The sequence below is a fragment of the Ambystoma mexicanum genome, chromosome 2q (genome assembly GCF_040938575.1).
Source record: "Ambystoma mexicanum isolate Mex_15411 chromosome 2q, UKY_AmexF1_1, whole genome shotgun sequence".
Classification (NCBI taxonomy): Eukaryota; Metazoa; Chordata; class Amphibia; order Caudata; family Ambystomatidae; genus Ambystoma; species Ambystoma mexicanum.
Genome location: NC_090924.1, coordinates 1,236,344,562 through 1,236,364,103, shown reverse-complemented (window position 1 = coordinate 1,236,364,103; position 19,542 = coordinate 1,236,344,562).

The following is a 19,542-nucleotide window of genomic DNA, read 5'->3' as shown; positions in this document are numbered from 1 at the left end:
CTGCATTGGAAACATTCTCGAGGCATTTCTCGCCTTTATACTGTAGGATGTGTTAATCGGGCAACATCTAGTTCAGGTAATTTTCCACACCAAATCTGGCGTGCACAATTTTTATTTATTAAACAAAGTTCTTTTCATGAGACTGGGATACGCCAACAGTATCAATTCCCTACAGCCTCCCTTCGCTTTCTCGACATGAAATACACAAGTTTCACTGATGCTCTATTTATTAAAAAATAGAAATACACAAAACTCAATGTCAATGACTACTATTATGAGGAATGTTGTTATATACTGGTTAATTGAATTGTCAAAACTACATTTAACTTGATTGCAGACTGTTTAAAGCACACACATCACCATATGTTCATTTGGTTTACCCTGAGCGCTCATTTACCATGCATTGAAAAGAGAATGAGGATTCAGGGCAAAGCTTTCATTTCATAGAACCAAAATAAATCAGACCATCCCTGCCTATACAAGTCTCTCTATTTTTCATTTACTGAATATAAACTCCTCCCCCTTACTCAATGAAAATGCCAGTTTTTCATGCAGACTTCAAGATACCTCATTTTACAGACAGACTATTTGACATTACCACATGTAAACTCTTGCAATAAGAAACATATTTATTTCACATGCATGTTTGCTAGGTTACATTCAGTGGTGTTGCTGTTGTATTAATGTGTAGGAATCTCATATGTTTTCATTTTTCAAAGGGCAAATTAAAGTGAAATGATTGTTTGGCAGTTAACAACTATATATCTTTTTCCTTGAGCGGTTCAGACCTAGTAACAGGACGCTGCTCAGTGATATAGCCATCAGGGAGTAACATCAATTGCATTATTTTTCTAGGCATGTATAAAGTGAGATATTATGTCACTCCCAGTCTCCAGTTTGGCCATTACACAAAAAAGAAGTCATGGCAAAGTGTTCCGCTAAGTGTTCAGTCATGTGCAAGGTCTGACGGAGCTAACCAGCTGAAATATTACTGTGTGTGTGCTCACCGTGCTGACTGTGGAACTACCAGCGTAGTGGATTACTGCGCCTTTAACACTGAAGATCATTTTAAACCTTGTGAGAACACGAAGCGGTCGCAAAGTGTTCTGCTAAGCATACAGTCATGTTCCGGAAGGTGTTTTGGAGTATCAAATCGCCACGTGAGTGTTCCTCTGCTTTCCTTCGTGAGCTGTGCCTGAACTGCCCAGGAAATTAAGCATGCAAAATGTTCCTTTTGTTACATATCGGCCCCGTCCTGCAGTGCCTCCCAATTCTTGTGGTCACATACAGGGGCAAGCGCGTTCCAGAACTTCGTTGTGGCTTCGGTATCGGTTGCCATGGCGTCTGGCCATGCAGAAGAGAAAGTTGCATCAGCTGAGACGTACCATGCGCAGAGAACGCGTAAGGAGGCTCCACCCCCCTGCACCATAAAAGCCGAAGGGACTCAGCGGCTTGTTGCTGCTAATTGTGGCATTACGTTCCTTCGGTTTCATCCCGTTCCGGTGCTTATTCCCTTTATCCTCTTGATATTTGACTTCCTGGATCTTCGACCCACCTTTGTCTACTTGGATTGTCCTTGCCTGTTCCTTCAACCTGACTTTGAACTTTGTTGCCGACTTCAGATTGTCCTTGGATTGCATTTGCTTTGTCCTCCATTCTGATCAGTGAAGTGAACCCTGCTGCCAACCTCAGACTGTCCCTGGATTTCCACTATGCTTTCATCCTGTCTGGTGAGATTACTTTTTCTTGCCGCTCTACGCAATTTGAACTATCTTCCTACGCGGAGTACCACGCTGCATATTACAAGACTGCTTCACCAACTTGGTCTGTGTTTGTGCAATTAAGGTAAACCCATCCCACTCTCCTGTATTGTTCATTACCTGAAAATTATCAGTCTTTCTCATACGTGCGGATTCCTGGAACTATATAATTTGTTCTTGCCTTTTCTACATTAACCAATAGATAGTGACGCTTTCCAGTGTATGCACCAACCCGTCACTAGTGCGACCCTCGTGTCGCCCGGGTATATTCTTCCTTACTAACCTTCCCATTTGTTTTTTTGTACCTGCCGTTGTTTTCCTGGCAACTGGTACCCATTTTCCCTAGGAATCCCACTTATCAGGTCTGCTGGGTGTTCTATCAATCATAGTGAGTTTGTGGTTATCACTTGTGCATACTCATAGTCTTGGGTTTTCTTGTAGGTTAATCAATTAAGGTCCAACACCACCTCAACCATTGTCTAGGTACTTAGAGAAATATCTGATTGTCTAAATAATTCCATATTGCCTGATTGCTTCTAATCATACTGTGTTTTCTTTGCAGCATTGGTTATTGGCGGTGTGTGTTCTCCCGCTCTTTTAGGCGATAGACATCTCTGCTGGTTTTTACTCAAACGGCAGAGAGGCACTTCGTAGAAAAGAGCCCCTCTTAGAGGAAGCCTGAATCACAGAATTCAGGGATCTAGAATCCTGGAGGAGGTCGTCTTACCCAGGCTCCAATCAGCATACGGAGCGGTAAGTAACACCTTTTCATTTACACAAAGGTTAGTCAACTGCCTTGTTTAAATCCCTAATTAACTTTCTAATTTACTTTTTTAATTATCCCTAATTAAGTCAGAATTAACTTGGGCCCTAAGGGAGTGTGGTTCAGTGTTGGGTCGAGTGTGGCCTGATCCATAGCCCTTAGCATAAGTGCCATCCTTTTCACCACTCAGACCACTAACACTTTTCTTACATCCAATATTATGCTTTTAAGGAGCAGGTCCTTGCCCGGCAAAGACTTGTTAACCACCTAAACATCGGATCAACTGGTGATCTCTGACCAAGATATGTTGTGTGCTGTAGCTCTCCCCTTACCTCAATCTCCTGTTTAACCGTCAGAGTGTGCTGATGGCCATTGCGCTGAATGCTTCACATAATGCACACAATGATGTTGAAGATGATGGTGTGACTTTCACTGCAATTGGAGATAAGCTTGTGAAACAAGTGACATTTAACACCTTTTTCCCCAATATACCAAAATCATGTGCCCAAGCTGTCCCTGCACTAACGAGCGGGCGTAGCTATATACATCGATTTGAACCCTCCAATGATGTGGCTTTGGATTCTTCATTTTCTTGTCGACATCGACATTCCCCGCCCCTCTAGACGTTTATCTGCAGCCTTTAAACACACCACCGGCCCAGATGACTTCTCAATACCCGATGCGTTAAGTGAAATTAATCAAGTGCTAGCAATTCTCATTTTGTTTTATTAATCATTGAAAACAGAAAAAAAGACCCACTGTGAATTATTAGAGTATTTACTATTCAAATTCGAGAATGTGAACTTGCACATGACGGCGAATGATCACAAAAGACGTTTCGATCATCAACCATCCAAAACCACAGAATCTGCAAAAATAGACTTGACCGCCATGTTGCAGTCTATGCAATCACATCAATCAGACCTGAGGACCGTATTTCTTCAGCATCGAATAAGTCAGGAGCCACTACCTCTGGCACCCCATTAACATTATCGGCGAGCTCTGCTCCCTCTCCTCTGATTGGCTCTTTTCTTGAGCAGTCTTAAATAGTGGTATCTGATTGCTCAACATATGTGCAAAAACCGATAATTAATTTGGTCGATTTAACAACAAGAACCAATGACAGTGGCACAGAGGGTGACGATGAAGGTTACATCAATCTCAATTGGGATGGATCAACTAATGGAAACAACAATAGGTTGCCTGTGATTGTCGCTGAGAAGGCTCATGTGATGCCACAACCTATAAAAAAATTACAAAACTAATTCAGAAATCTAAAAACATTATTATGCCAAAACAAGACCAGGCAAGCTTCCAGAAATTTCTTTTGCACCTTGCTGTAAAAAATCTGAAGTAGTAACAAAATTAAGGAAACGTGACTTAGTTCCTACTTTAACTAATGTGGTCCACAGGTCGCTTACTAAGAGTCTGACTTTGTATACTGATACAATAGGGTGTCCGTTGAATCACAATCCTTGCCCCAACAAAGAAACAATACCCATTGCTGAAGCTCAATCAACATCTAGCACCGTCCTTTTAACAACAGCGGCGATAGAGCTCACATGGGCGGGCTCAGACTTATTCAACATCCAGGGCAGTTATCCAGGGCAGTCAAATTCGAACACTCATCAAACCTCTCATGTTGACAAAGCTTTACCATTTCCACCACAGCCACAACATAAAATTGGACTTGAACCTAATGGTAGGTCACACATCTGTGACACACATCAACCAAACTCCAATTCCATTTGTAGTGCCGACATCATAACTACATGGTCCGCCTTTTCTTTAAGTCAATGTGCTAGACACAAAAACTATACACTAAGATTCAAGCCGTATGTCGATGCAGCAGCACAAGTACCTGCTCAATGTCACATCTGATGGACTCAAAGCCAGTAAAGACATTATTCAATTCACTACCCTCCCCAAGTCACTTGATTATGTACAATACTTGATAGTAGATGTATTGTCATGTAACCCACTCTCTAGCAAGACAGACAACTTCTGAGGATGGATCACATTTGAATTGTTCAATTGGGTTGTTCTCGAGCCATACTTGTTTCCATCAGTCAGTTTTTTCAGTGCAATTGGACCCATAGGTGCCCTTACATTAACTGAGTCCCATTTTGATCAAGTGTGTTAGAATGTTTTTGTTCCTTCCCCTCCTTGATTTCAGTTAACTTGACTGACACCGATTGTGTTATTTTTCCCGATAGTCACAGGACCGATCGAGTGATTTTGTTTCTCAAATCTTATATTGTGCTTGATATCCTTTTTAAGGAAATAGATGCTATAAAGATTTATGGGCTTTGACCTCTTACTGCACACAGAGATCCAATATCGCAAGGGAAAAACATTGCTGAGAGAAATCCCTAAAGGATATGGTAGAAGATCTCTGTAGAGAAAATGAACAACTTAGACATAACCACTACTTGAGTAGCAAAAGAATACCATCAAATTCACAAAATTGTTTAACTGAGATGACTAGATCACCTTTTACAAATGTAACTCAGCGGTTTTTACCTCATCCCTGATGTTCCTCCAATAGGGTATTATATATCTCTACTTTGCTGTAATACTAGGGGTCATAAAATCCTCCTATCTAACACAGAAGTATGAATCCTATTGAACAAACACACTTTCATTGTCCTACAAGAAACTTGGTTGTTACAAACTCCAGCCCTTGTGGGATATGCAATTGCATGTCAACTGGCCCACAAGGGTGTTTCCGGAAGACCATGTGATGGTCTATTGACCATGGTTAAGACTTCCAGCACAATATCGATAACCTCATCCTACTCCTGACTATTTGGTATCCTGATGACTCACATCAAAATTAAACATAACACCATATGGAACATCCTGATAATTAACAGATACTGGCACACAGGCATGGGATCTTTAGACACCTTTACAGATAAAATCTGCTCTCATGTGAATAGTTGGCTAGAACACAGTACTGAGGAACAACTAATCATAATGGGTGATCTGATTGCCAGATGTTTTCCCACTCAATCCCTGATTGGATTGTCCCACTATCATTCGATGAACAACGATCTTGGAAAAACTTGGCCACAAAGGCTACAAAGTTTAGGGCTGGTAATGCTTAATGGTTCTGTTAATGGGGATATACCTAACAAAGGTACCTGGAATAACCAGAGGACACGCTCAACAATAGATTACATATATGTGATCTTACCAATGTTTAATTGCTGCACAAATTGTTTATTTCCACCTTCATCTAGAAAACCTGTTCAAACTTCTCCTCCTTCGATGACTATCAATCAAGCGGGTAACCGCCTGAGATGAAATACGATTTGAGTATAGAACTTTTATCAGACTGCATATTACTGCATCAATTCCACTACACTGGACTGGCCAATTGAGTCCTTTGGAGTGAAACACTTCGCAGAGTCTGTGCAAAAATGATTGAGTTCTGATAGCAGATCAAGCTCTCAAAATAAAAAACGGATTAAAAAACGCATACACTCTTGCGACTTTGAAGTAGTCCAATGAAAAACGTCTTTGCAAGCTGAGATTAGGGCATTAATAAAAAGGCTCAATAAAGTCAGAGGAATACCACCTGAGGATTAAACATATCAAACATAGCTATGAAATGTGGTTAAAAGGACATAGAGCGTCACTCATGCAGCAAGATGCAGAATCCATGTTATCTGCTCTTCAAAATAAGGATACACGTGTCTTCTGGACTTTGATTAACAATTTGAATCGAACACGATCTGATCTCAGAACTGTTTCAATATCAGAGTCCCAGTGGATTGCACACTTTCAAAAGCTTCTGGCTGGACCCAGCACTATCAAGAGTTCTTCTCTGGTGATCCAACACAATGATTACGATAATTGGACCCTAACTTTTGACATTGATTCGGTGCTTTGAATTATTCATCGCATTAGTTCATCACTCGCTCCTGGTCCTAATAATAATGGGATTGTGTATTACTGGTGTAAGTTAGGGTGGACATTGGGCCTCATTACGAGTCTGGCGGTAACCGCGGCAGTAAAACTGCCTGGTTACCGCCAGACTCGTATTACCATTCCACCTCCGTGACTCCCGGAAATACCAGGGCATTATGACCCTGGTGTCCTGGGAATCCCGGAGGCGGAATGGTGTAAATCCCCATTCCCATTGAGTCCTATAGGACTCAATGGGAATGGGCAAGTGGAAACACCGGCACCATCTCGTGATGGTGCTGGTGTTTCCATGTCCGCCTGCAGGACTCAGGATCGGGCGGTCCGGAATTAACAGTGGCGGCGGGTTTACCGCCACTGTTAATTCCGGACCGCCCGACCTGTAATGAGGCCCATTGTGTTGATATTGTAAACTATTGCGAGGGAGTGGGGCGTGAAAAGGAGAGAAACAGTGAGAGTGTGTTGAAATGCAATTGTTGAATTTGTGGTAAGTTGAGTTTCATTATTATAATGGCGGACACCTCCATTGTCCATTTGAGTAAGTCGCTTCACCAATATAAACGAAAGATATTTAAATACCATGTACAATGGGTCAAAGACACGGCTGGCAAAATGCATCAGCCATGACCCCAGGAGAGTATGTACTCGAAACATCTGCTCAATCACATGCACACATACTTACATGCCACACACAACAGAAGAAACGAAATTACAGAGTAGACTAAGCTTACACAAATTGTGGAAGAGGTTTGAGGAGGAGGAGTAGATCAAAAAAGAGAGTATAGGTAGAAGAGACGATGAAGGGCATGTGCAGCCCACAGCACCTCCTCCACCATGCGTTTCATTTTCGACCAGGCCAGGATTATATTCATTACAAAATGCTGCAGGTTATAGTAGTCCCAGATACGTGCCCCCGGGAAGCAGAAGTTGAGGTTAATAAAAAGGAAAAACAAGGTGGCACTAAAAGCACATTAGCAACACAAGTAGAAAATGATAAATGGCACAGTTTAGAAGCAAAGTTAAAGGAAGCGAAAGAAGAGTTGAAAACAGTGAAACGCATAAAGGGAGAGGAACATGAAGCAGCAGTCACACCAGATAAATGGGTGGGAGGACAGATATTATTTATAGATAGACAGAAAACTGCCAATGACAATGTGAAGGCCTTTGGAAGAGGGGGTGAGCAGGAGAAAAGGAGAGAATAGTACAGGAGCTAAGTTAATGCTAGCATTAATAGACGAGTGAAAGTGGACACAGAAGGAGTAGAGCTCATGGGAGAAGTTGCTGAGTGCGTTAGCAGATCCATGATAGACAAAATTGAGAAAGGAGTGTATGTGAGTTGAGGGATCAGCAACAAGGTGCTGGAAGAGGTAGAGCAAGAGGAAGAAGAAAGGGTCGACGAAGGAGAGGACGAGGAAGAGGAAGTGGCACAAGCTCCTCAAACGAGTGTGCCCGAAAAAATAGAGGATCCACTAATAGATTTGTGGGATGACGAGCTTTTACAGAGGGGGGGCACTAAACCCTGAAGCTTCTCCCAATAAATCCAGGAAAGAAAACACCATATGCAAACATATGTAAGGCATGGGTGATGCAGTTACCATTGCTCCAAAACGGGAGGGAGCTGGCTCAGTATGTACCATGGCCACAAACAGATCATGCTATCCTTTCAGTTGTTCATATAATATGTTCTGTTAATCGAAATGTATAATGACAAAAAAGAAACTCACTCTGAGATCATTACAACAAGGTTTGGTGCTTTTTGAGTGATAATCTGATCTGCTTTTCAACTTCATTAGCTCCTTCATGGCAATGCTTGAAGACATTTATTTTTCTTTAGTCCTATGACACGGGACATGATGCATTCCTGTGGAGTTCAGGTCTTAGTTGGAGGTTTGCTACTTTTATCTTTGATATAAATGGCTTATGCTCAACTGAGAACACTGTCAGCCTGATTCATGGAATTATTTGCGTGAGAAACGCAGATTTGCGCGTCTTTCTGCCCAAAAATCCCCATACTTCGAACAGAGATTTTTGGGCAGAAAGTCACGCAAATCTCCATTGAATCAGGCTGGATGTTTGCCATTGGCTGGGTAGCTGCAAATTGTGGAAAATTTTGAATCATCCCAAATGTGCCCCACTGCATCAATTTACAAATTTAGTTTAGTTTAGTTTATTATTTGATAATGTGCTCCAAACCCAGGGGTAGCTGGGCGCAGCAGTCACAAGAATACTTAAGCATAGGTTACATACATAGGATATATAAAAAAATGCAGTACATGTATTATTGATGAATTTGCAATACAGGTATACATAATGTACAGGCTGTGAATACAAGATACAAAGTACGGGTCCCTTACATGAGAGTCTATTGTGATCTTTCAGAGGTGTCAGGTAGTTAAATGTGATAATCGATCCAGGCCTAGCGCAGAGGTGTCAATTGTAGGTCATCATTAGTCCAGAGCCAACTTTTCACATTACATCTAAATCTAGTGTAGGGTAGGTTGGCTCTCAGTGTGGTGGGGAGTGCATTCCAGGCACAGGCAGCTCTAACAGGGAAGCTTGATCCACCGCTTTGGATAGTCGAAATCTGGGTATTTCAAGTAGGAAGTTTTTAGAGGCTCTGGTGTGGTGAGTAGAGGATTTTCTAGTCAGTTTTCTTCAGCCGAGATATAGGGGAGGCGCAGTATTGTTCAGACCTTTATAGGTGAGGGATAGCATCTTGAGGAGGATTCTGTCACTAATTTTTAACCAGTGATGGGTTTTCCTGATATGTGGGCTCTGTTGGGTATGTCCAGTATTTGCATTTTATTTATGGCAGTTTTACCAGCGCCTGCATAGAGGGCATTACAGTAGTCCAATTTAGACATTACTAAAACATTGGCTAGTGTAATGCAGTTAGTTTTGGAAAGGTAAGGTCTGCAGGCCCTTATTAATTTGCAGGTGTTAGCTGTGGAAGAAGCTAGGGAATTAACTTGTTTTTTGAGGGATAATGTGGAGTCGAGGTAAAAACCTAGTGTTTTTACCTCAGTTGCCACTTTAATTATATTGCCATCTATGTTGAAGGCACGATAATTAGGGCTAAGTTTTTTGAGGTTAGAGTCAGAACCCAGGATCAGTATCTCTGTTTTGTCATCATTCAGGCAGAGGCCGTGGGAGGCCATCCATGCCTGAATGAGGAGGTAAATCTTATTTACTAGAGCTGTGTCTTTGACAAAGTTGCCAGATAGAGGTATGAGGATCTGCGTGTCGTCTGCGTAATTGGTATAAGTTACCCCCAGTCTGTCCAGTTTGTCGAAGATTGGTTTAGTGAAGATATTGTACATAGTAGGGGAGACACATGAACCTTGTGGGACTCCACAGGTGATTTGTATTGGGTCCGCTGAGGCTGAGGGGGAGAACACTCTCATCGTACGGTTGGCTGGGAAGGATTGTACCCAGGCTATAGCTTTACTTGAGAAATGGGCGGCAGACACTAGGTGATTGCATAACACAGCATGGTCCACCAGGTCAAAGGCCGCCGATAAGTCAAGGAGGAGGAGCATAGCTGTTTTACCTTTATCATTCAACTCTTCAATTTATGTCTTAAGATCGATAAGGGCAGTTTCAGTGCCATGTAATGGTCTGAATCCAGATTGTTGTGATCCTAGTAGTTGGTTCGTCTCCAGATAGTTTTGGATCTGGAGGTAGGCTACTCTAGCGATGATTTTAAGGAGCAATGGGACCGTGGTGATAGGCCTGTAATTGGTAGGGATGGCTGGGTCAAGGGTGTGTTTTTTTAGAAGGGGCAGTACCCAGGATTCTTTAAGGTTTGTGGGTACAGTGCTAGATCTAAAGGAAGCATTAATTAGTTTCGAGATGAAGGGTGCTAAATCTCTTGCTGCATCCTTAATGACTTGTGCTGGGTAATTGTCACCTTGGCAGTTAGAAGGATTCAGTGATGAGATCACCTTTTCAGTTTCCAGAATGGATATGTTAGTAAATCTGAAAGGTTTGCAGTTACTTTGGGTGGCTGTTCTAGGTGTGTCAGTCAAGTGGGTGGTATGGGTTCTTGTAGGGCTCAGGGATGCTTTCTTCTTTGCAATTTTGGTTTGTAGGGTTGCAATTTTGTTAGCTAGGGCATTCTGGATGCCAGTTCACCATTGTTTGTCTTTGAGGACGTTATCTGTGGGGGCAATAGGATTTTCCATTTCCCGAAGGATGGAGAAGAGTTCTTTGGAATTAGAGTTAGCTTTGCTAATTCTTTCATTAAATGTGTCTTTTTTAGTTTGGATTATTTCCTTCTTATATTTTTTTAGCAAGGTTGTCAAGAAGGGTTTTATTCTCCACCAACGGTGTATGCCTCCAGATAGCTTGGAGTTTACGTTTTTGGATTCGTAGTTCTTTGAGGTGTGGGGTGAACCATGAGTTAAGATGAGATTCTCGTTTACCTTTACGTAGTTTGATAGGGGCAATTATATCCAGGGCTGTGGACTTAGCATTGTTAAATGTCTCAACTAGTGTATTAGGGTCAGTGATAATATCGCTAACAGTGAGGGCTGGTAGAAGGAGTGGGAGCAAATTTTCAGACGTAATATCTTTTTTGCTTCTAGTTGACATAGGAGGTACTAATTCCTGATTATTTGGTTTAGGCGGCTCTATAGTTAATGAGAAGCAGATGAGGTGGTGATCAGTCCATGTTTGTGGTAGAATGTTAGCGATGGTAGAGGTACAGTTTCGGTTAGCTATCCAGTCTAATGTCTGTCCTTTTATGTGCGTGGGGACTTGAACATTCTGGGTAAGGCCATGATCAACTAGGATTGATTGAATGGAATAGGCTTGTTTGTCTTTATTATCATTAAAGCCCAGATTAAAGTCACCTAATAGAAGGAGCTGGGTAGAGTCTTTGATGTTATTGGTAAGGAGGCTGGATAAGTCTTCCTCAAAGGTACCTAGTGGGCCTGGTGGTCTATACACCAGGAAGACAGTTAGTGTATTGTTATTAGAGATATGTATTTTGGCAGAGAGTAGTTTGCAAGATGTTATTTCCGGGTAAGGGGTAAGTCTTACATCTAGTTTAGTTTTGGCAATGGTGGCCAGGCCACCTCCTCTAGAGTTGGGCCGATCGACTCTTAGTATGTTGTAATTGTCAGGTACGGCAATCATGAGTGCAGGACCTGCGGCATCGTGGAGCCAGGTCTCAGTGATTGCGAGGAGATCTAATTGTTCATGGCAAGTATGTCGGCAATCTCTGTATTGTGTGCTATGAGGGACCTTGCATTAATGAGGGCTTCTGATAAGGTGGAAGTTGTAGTTTTTTCTTGGGTGAATCTAGGATTGGGAGTGTTGGGCCTATTCTGGTTATAGAGGAGGTTAGTTTGTGTTTTATGGCACCTTTCTGCCACTAGGACAGGAGGGTTAGGGTCGGACGCGGTTGGGGTTGAAGTCGGACCTAATGGTCTAGTCCTTTTATTTTTGAGGTCATAAAGGCATGGCAGTCTCGCTCTGAGTCGAATGTTTCTCTCTTGCAAGTTGCAAGGTGTGGAATTGGTGTGGGCCATTGTTATGATGAAGGTTAGAAGAGTCCAGAGTAGGGTACAGAGTATGTATATGAGGCCAGTTTTAGAAGTGTACATGTTGGGAAACAGGTAGCGAAGGGGCATCTGTATTTGACAATCCCAACAAATGGGGAAAGAAACAGCAAAAATTGGATGCGCTAACCCCTGTGCACGCAAAAATCTGCAAAACTGCATTTGGGCCACAACCAAGGAAAGGCTGCACCCCTGCCACACACAGTCAAAGTGGGGGTTAAAACAGAGTTATAATTGCAGGAGCATGCCAGTGGGCTTTGTTACATTCAACAGGGAGCGAGGCAACAGAATTGTCCTGAAAATCGAAAATGCCTTTTAAAATGTAGCTTTTCAACATTCAAAGTGCTGTTTTGGCACTCGATCCATTTATTTTCCAGTGAATCCTTGAGAGTAAAAGAATTACAGATCATCCAGTGCAGCTCAGGGGAGCCAGGCCCCATTGACTGACAGCAGCTAGGAAATGTATCTCATGAAAAACCAGCCCAAGAACATTTGTTTTCAGTTCCACGGGTAAAATGCAGCTGAAATGGAAACATGTAACAATTTCAACTGTGCAGACAGAAACTCCAAACAAAGGCTGGATACATATATCCGGGGTACAAAACAAATCCCAGCACTTAAGGAAATAACTGGTGCTGAATAAAATGTGTGTGCTGCAGAGGAAAAGCTGATGTAGGACTCAGTTTAAATGTGCTTTTTCAGGAAGAAAGTGCAAAATTGCCTGTTTAAACGCATGTTTTGTTGAAAGGCCTAATTCTGTAAGAAATTTTAAAGGATTGCTAAATGTCAAAAATCCACCTATAAACTGTGTTCAATTTTATATGTTTTAATGAAATTTGTAGGTAACTTAAAGTAAAACAAAGTCCTGAGTTAATTAACTATTTAATTCTGATCTGACATCCTCAGCCTGGGAATGGTTGACACCTCAATGCTGGCAGGAAAGGACTAATTGCTGCTGGGAGGTTTTCGCATACTCATGACAAATAACTCATCAGACTTTTGTCTGGGCCCCAGCCAAAGACAATGGCAGGATTGAACACTCATCCCCACAGGGGAGGAGCAGGAAACTTCCCTCGCAATGAAGAGGACCCCCACCCTGATCAAAGGAATTCGACAGCTGTTGCCAGTTGAAAGAAAAGTAAAAAAAAACTGCTAAGGCCTTTTGGTGGTTAAATGCCGATTTGTAATTATGCTGTAATTATGCTTTATGCTTTAAGGACATTTAACTTTGCCACAAGAAGGAGGATAAATCTAAAAGTTGGTAGTTGTAAATCTAATGTTATGCTCTTTCTTTGAAGACGTGATTGAACCCTTTACTGCATAAGGGACCAAAGTTATACAAAAACATTAATTGCGTAAAGACTATTAATGCTGCACATCTAATATTGTATACCCATGTTCTAGGGGTGATTGCACAGATATGTACCAAATTAGGTATTATTAGGCCAAATTTTTATGATTAAAATTAACAAAATTCCACAGAAAGACAAAGCCAGGTCTCACTGACGTGGGAGTTGGAGGTAAATGTAACCCACAACATATGTAATGTATGTGTCCGATTTTATTAGAGGGCATAATTATAGCAATGTGTATTTGTGGGAAAGTTACATTTTGGTCCAGATAACTGTGGGACTTTCCCAATTCACATCATAAAATATGACAGCCCTTTCTGTCTTCCAACCAGAAAAAGGCAAGTGCCTTTGACCTATCACAGCATTGTGGGTGTGGGTTGTAATTCTGCCCCTACCATAAACTGAGTGATGTCACAGGATAAATAGGGGAAACCTGACAACACACAGACAATGATTCCTGACTACATCCTGATTTCCGCGTGGCGCCCAGTTCTAGAATTCTTCATCTTGTCCTCATTCCAGACCTCTTTGAAAAACCAAAACCTCAGCATTTTCTGAACTCCTTTCAGCTAGGCCCACATCCTGAGCCATCCCAAACTTCAGGGAAGCAACATTGATCCAGTCTGGCTTGCTATCATTCATTCTTGCTGCTGAAACTCACCATTCTACTGATCTATATTGTCCAGCAACCAGAAGGGCCAATCCCACCCAGTCCAATTGACCAGAACCACCCAGCTGACCATCCCGCCAGAAGTGCCTTGCTGTCTGTAGACCCAATCCGTGATGACCAGAAACTGATGGTCCAATCTTAATTTACAGTGGGCTGTAAGTATAAATAGGAATCATAGTAAACCATGGCATATCTTGTCTTACCTTGTCCCATCCCCATCTCTCAATCTATCCCATATTTAACTTAGGAACTTATGATATTGTCACACAGTCTTGAAACCTTGCTTTGATTCCTTGTGCTAGTGATAATTCCTTGAAAATCCCTTTGTTTTGTGAAATAACAAACCCTTAAAATCATCCCACAGGTAATCCCACTGAGTCCTCCAAGGCGGACACGGGGGTGATGGGGTTGATTTCCGTGGACCACTCTGGAGCTTACTGTGTTTCAAACTGGTAACCAGCCTGAATACCCTAGTTTAGAGCATAATTGTCATTGGAAAAACTGATTTCTGTTTTCATTTTCACGCCTTTATTTTCAAAAACACCTCTCATTCAATCTTACATAAATTCTTCAATTTTATAGCTAGCGACTTAATTTCAACTCTGAGTTAAACGTAAGACCCTTCGCTACATCCACAACCAAACCGCATCCCGAAACAGTGTATTTGACCTGTTTTATTAAAAATTGCATGGTGAAAATTAGGCGGGAATTCGAAATTTTGCAAAAGTTTTACACGTGTGTTTTTCCATTCAAAGTATTTCCAAACTTCCATTCTGATTCTAAGTGTGTATTGTTGCTCATATTTATTTATTTATATCAATTTAAGGATTTTACATACTTTTCATTATTTTTCTAAGCCATTTTCAAAAGCCATTTTCAAAAGTGTAAAATTTCCAAAAAGTTTTTTTTTCTCTCTTGTTTGGGGGAGGAAGATCTGCATTCAAACCCTATAAACTGTTATACATTCCTGAATACCGGCTGCTTACTTACATCTGTGTAGAATTGCTTCTTTGTGAGTTGAGAACTTTTCAGGGGAGAAATCTTAACATAAGCGCTTCACAAGTCAAAACTGTTCTTTTCTCTGTGTTTTACATTCTGTGTTGCTAAAAAGTGAATTCAATTGCCTTACTTACTGTCTTATTTGTATTGTCACCACATTGGTGATTGATGCCCCTTATGTATTAAAACATATGTTGATTTGAATTTTAATAAATAAATAAATATTTACCTTTACCAACCAGCCTGATTCCTGGTTCATTGTGACCTGGGGGTGGGGGGGGGTATTTTGAGAAGGGTGTGATATGAGTGGTATATCACTCAGAATATTGAACCTATAGACACAATAAATATTTCATTTGTGCATTGGCAAGACCCGGGTGTATTGTCTGATTGAAATCCTTAACAAAATGTAGTCCACTCTCTAAAGGAGGGGGGTGCAACCCCTGAGGAAAACCTCAAAGTGTAAAAACTTCACTTGAAGTGGCTTTCTCTGATGTCTGAGTGATGGTACTCTACTGGCAGGAGACAGGAATGCAGAGGAGCCAAATGGAAGAAATGGCAATTGCCGGACACCAGAGCTCTGAGGTCCCTTACTGCACACAAGACTGCTGAGAGGCCAAATGCTAGAAAATGCACACATGTAAGGTTTTCAGCAGAGAAGGAAAGTAAAGTGCGGGAAAGAATGATCCAATGCAAAAATCAGCACAGCTAAAGTACCAGGAGCTGCCAAACAAGGTGAACTGACAGGCAGGACAGATGGGAGAGCAAGCGGCAAGGCAGGAAATTACCTTACGAAAGCAGGGCTGAATAGAGCTTTCATTACCCGGCTGGGGTGTGTACATGGGCTTTAACGGCCCACCAGCACGAGCTTTGGTAGGCATGAGCGAAGGGAGGGCTTCGGCTTGTGCTGCAGGCCGTTAAAGCCCTTGTACACCCCGAGCCGGTGCTTGAAATCTATTTGCACCCTGGGATTTACCAGGGTGCAGATAGTTTTTATTTTGTATTCATCCGACGGGATATCAGCTCTGCGCAATCCCATCACCCATCGGAGAAAAAATGTAATGCAAAAAATGTCAGCCGCCATTGACATGGAAAAGGGAGTAGATCCCTTTTCGGATGACGGTGGCCATGGAAAACATGTTCCAAATGGCTGCTGTCATCTGTAAACTGACCTAGTCCCTTTTCTATTTCAATGGCGGCAGCAAGACGAGAGGAGCATCAGGGAGCGGTGACTTGTGGTCCGGTCCCGCAGGTAAGTTCGGATGGGGGGGAAGGGGAATTGCTTCCTGTTGCCTCCCCATGTTAGAAAAGAAAGAAAAAAGGAAAAAATGCACCTCCCAGGGATGGGCCTCAGGTGGCTGGAACAATGGGCGAGGATTGTGTATTCTCGCCTGCTGTTCCAGCCACCTGATTGGCTGAGCGTCATTCCCTGGGTGCGACTAGGCAGTCGAGCACAAGACAAGAAGCACCACCCAAGTGTGTCGACAAGCAAGGATTGTAAGAAGTATCTCTTTTTAGGCTGTTACTTTAAAGCACTGCTTTTCATTTGCATTCATTATTTATTTATAAAGCACTTATGACTAAGCACTAAACAAAAGTACATTTATCAGTACAAAATCATGAGCAAAGTGAAGAATCAAATTCAAGATGACATTAAGATTTTTAGGAGAGAATGAAAGCTTAAAGCCTATAGAGGGAAAATAGGTAGAGTAGAAAAAGAATGAATTAGTAAAGGCAGCGAGTTCTAGTACTTTGGAGCAAGCAGGAAAAATGACTGAAAGTGGGGAAAGGCTCAAGTAGACGTTGGCAAGGCAAGAAAAAAGAGAGACTGTGAGAGCAAAGAGCAAGTAGGGGAATTAAAAGATATAAGAGATGAGAGATCGGGAGGGGAAAGACAATGCAGAGATTTGAAGACAATGCATAAAAAGTTGAAGAGAAGACAGGCTTCAAATGAGAGCCAGTAGAGAGAAAGGCAATCTGAGGATATGGATGATTGTGAAGGAAGAGAAAGAGGAGTACACATTGATAGATGGCAGAGTGGGAAAAGTTGGCAGGCGGGAAGAGTGAAAAACAGGGACAAGCAAAAGAACAAACACGCTAAAGGCTTAGATGAAGGTTTTTGTAGCAGAAAAGTACAAGATGTTGTGTAAGTGTAACAGACCGGTACGGTCAATGGTGTAACATTGTGAGAGAAGGAAAGAGTTGAATCAAAGGATGCCCCCAAATTATATGCAGCGTTGGAAAAGGGTAACAGCACATGCGAAAAGGAAAGAGCAGAATCAGGAAGGACACTGCACTTGAATTATTGAGAAGTGCTTGTTGGTCATTTTGGAAAAAATCTCTGTACTCCGACGCCATCTTGGAATGGACCGAGCTCAGAATCCTCTTCTCATTGCCTTTCAGAATAATCTATTGACAGATTTCCATCTGCTAGGGGGAATCTTCCTGAATGTTCAAAATGTTAGCAGCTGTATGGATTCCTCCATGAAAATCAGATCTGTTGAATAGTCTCACTTTCAGACAGCGCTCTGTGTTTAGAAGTAATGGTGAAAAGCATACGTGCACAAATGTATATCTGCTGGAATTGTCTACTGACAAACCTTGCAGCTGCCGTGTAGTTTGGCGACACGGCAGTCATGGATAACAGGTGCTTTGCAGTAAACAGCCTGCAGGAAAGTAAGTGCAACTTGATAGGGGCCTGCCTTTACTCGTGGGCACCTCTGATCTAAATTACATATGATTGTGTAGACTAGGGTCTGATGAAAGATTAATATATAAAAATAAGCCATTTCGTTTTAGCATGGTGACCCTTCTGTCTATACAATTAGAAAGACCAAAAGCATTTGTCAGCTTGGTGTATATTGACTCATTCTTGATAGCGTTTTATGTGTATCCATTTTTACCCAAAACAACAATTTGGGTTCAACCCAGGAAACCTTCCATTTGATCCCCCTGAGAAGGCTTTTCACCTTCTCCAGTGAACAGGAAATATCCCTGGTGGGACGTTAGCTAGAAAGCAGTGCTTCTAAGGCAGCCCTGGCAGTATAATGAAGTGCTCCCACTAGGGTTCTGATTACTGGATACCCTTCATGTATACAGAGGAGGAGGTGGAGTTAGAGTAGCCCAGCAGAGGAGAGGACTTTCTACAGGGAGAGGATTTCCACCATTTTGGGATTTTTTAGGGCTCCCAAACCTTTCATGCCCATCCTCACTTACTGTAGACAGAGTAATCTGGGTATTACATCAGAAGCTAAAGCACTCTTGCTACAGCAGCATGGAATGGCCATTTACAGATGCTTTGGAATGATCCAATCCATTGTGGCATTTTTTCCAATGTAAGGGGGGAGACTTTTCAAGTAACTCATTCATCTGCACTGTGGTTGGAAGCAGAGTATGCTGAAAAGTCCTCTGCCATAGAGGGGAATACTGAGGTTACCATCAAACAGGCGAGCTCGTTCCCTGAGCCCTTTCCCCTCTGGGGTGACTGTTGTTGACCAAAGACTATCTGCTGCCTGAACACTGAAATACACCTGGATACTGCTCACTGGAGTTATAATATGCCTGCAGGTCCTCTCTGGCAACCTTCTGGCTATGGAAGAACAGACAAAGTAACTCTCCTTGCCCATAGACACCCTAGACTAGGCCCCCCAGTGACCCAGACGCCAGGAAATAGCCCGAAGCCCTATCTCCCATCTTGGGCAGTTTATTGAGCCAGCTAGGCCATGCCTGACTTATTCCATAGCCCTATTGCGGTGAGGTAGCATGAACTCCAATATCGCTTCAACGGTTTTGTAATTTATGCTGAGTACTACACAGAGCACCATTACCTTGTTGGGAAAGAGGGATATGGACCCAGCGGTTAGATGGCCATAGGGTAAAGGGAAATAGAGAAGAGGATTAGATTGAATAATATGGATTGGTACAGGAAATATAGATACAAATGCTCCTTGGCTTCAATGGTTTCCCTGACAATTAGAGCTCAGGCACAAATACCCAACCAATTATTTACTTACATTCACACTCTGATATGCTTTGGTAGTAGATTGTACTATACAGGTGTATGCATGAATTCACTCATAGCGTGGTATTAGGCCTGTTTCCAATACAAACAGTTATTTGTATATTGCCAGCTTAGACAACCCACATTTGCTTCATGCTGCTGAATATGTGTGTTTTACTTCTGTCACATGACAACAAAACGCATTAGTCTCATGTGATATGTTAGTTCAGAAGAAATCACCACTTGGCACTTGTTCATTGTGGCCAGTAAAGTTCAGGCACACTCAAAGTTAGAGATCTTAAAGAAATGTCTTCCCTGCACATAAACCCAACAGAATACTGTCTCTGCCTGGGATCGCCCTCTGCCGTTACTGAAAAGGGTGGCTTGTTTTAGGGTGTTATCCCGCTAGCGAGACCCGGTGGTGCTGAGCATCAGAAGTCTATGACTGCTATTCATAGAAGCTTGAGCCGAAGCAACACACCTGCACTCAGGATGCTGGCCCAC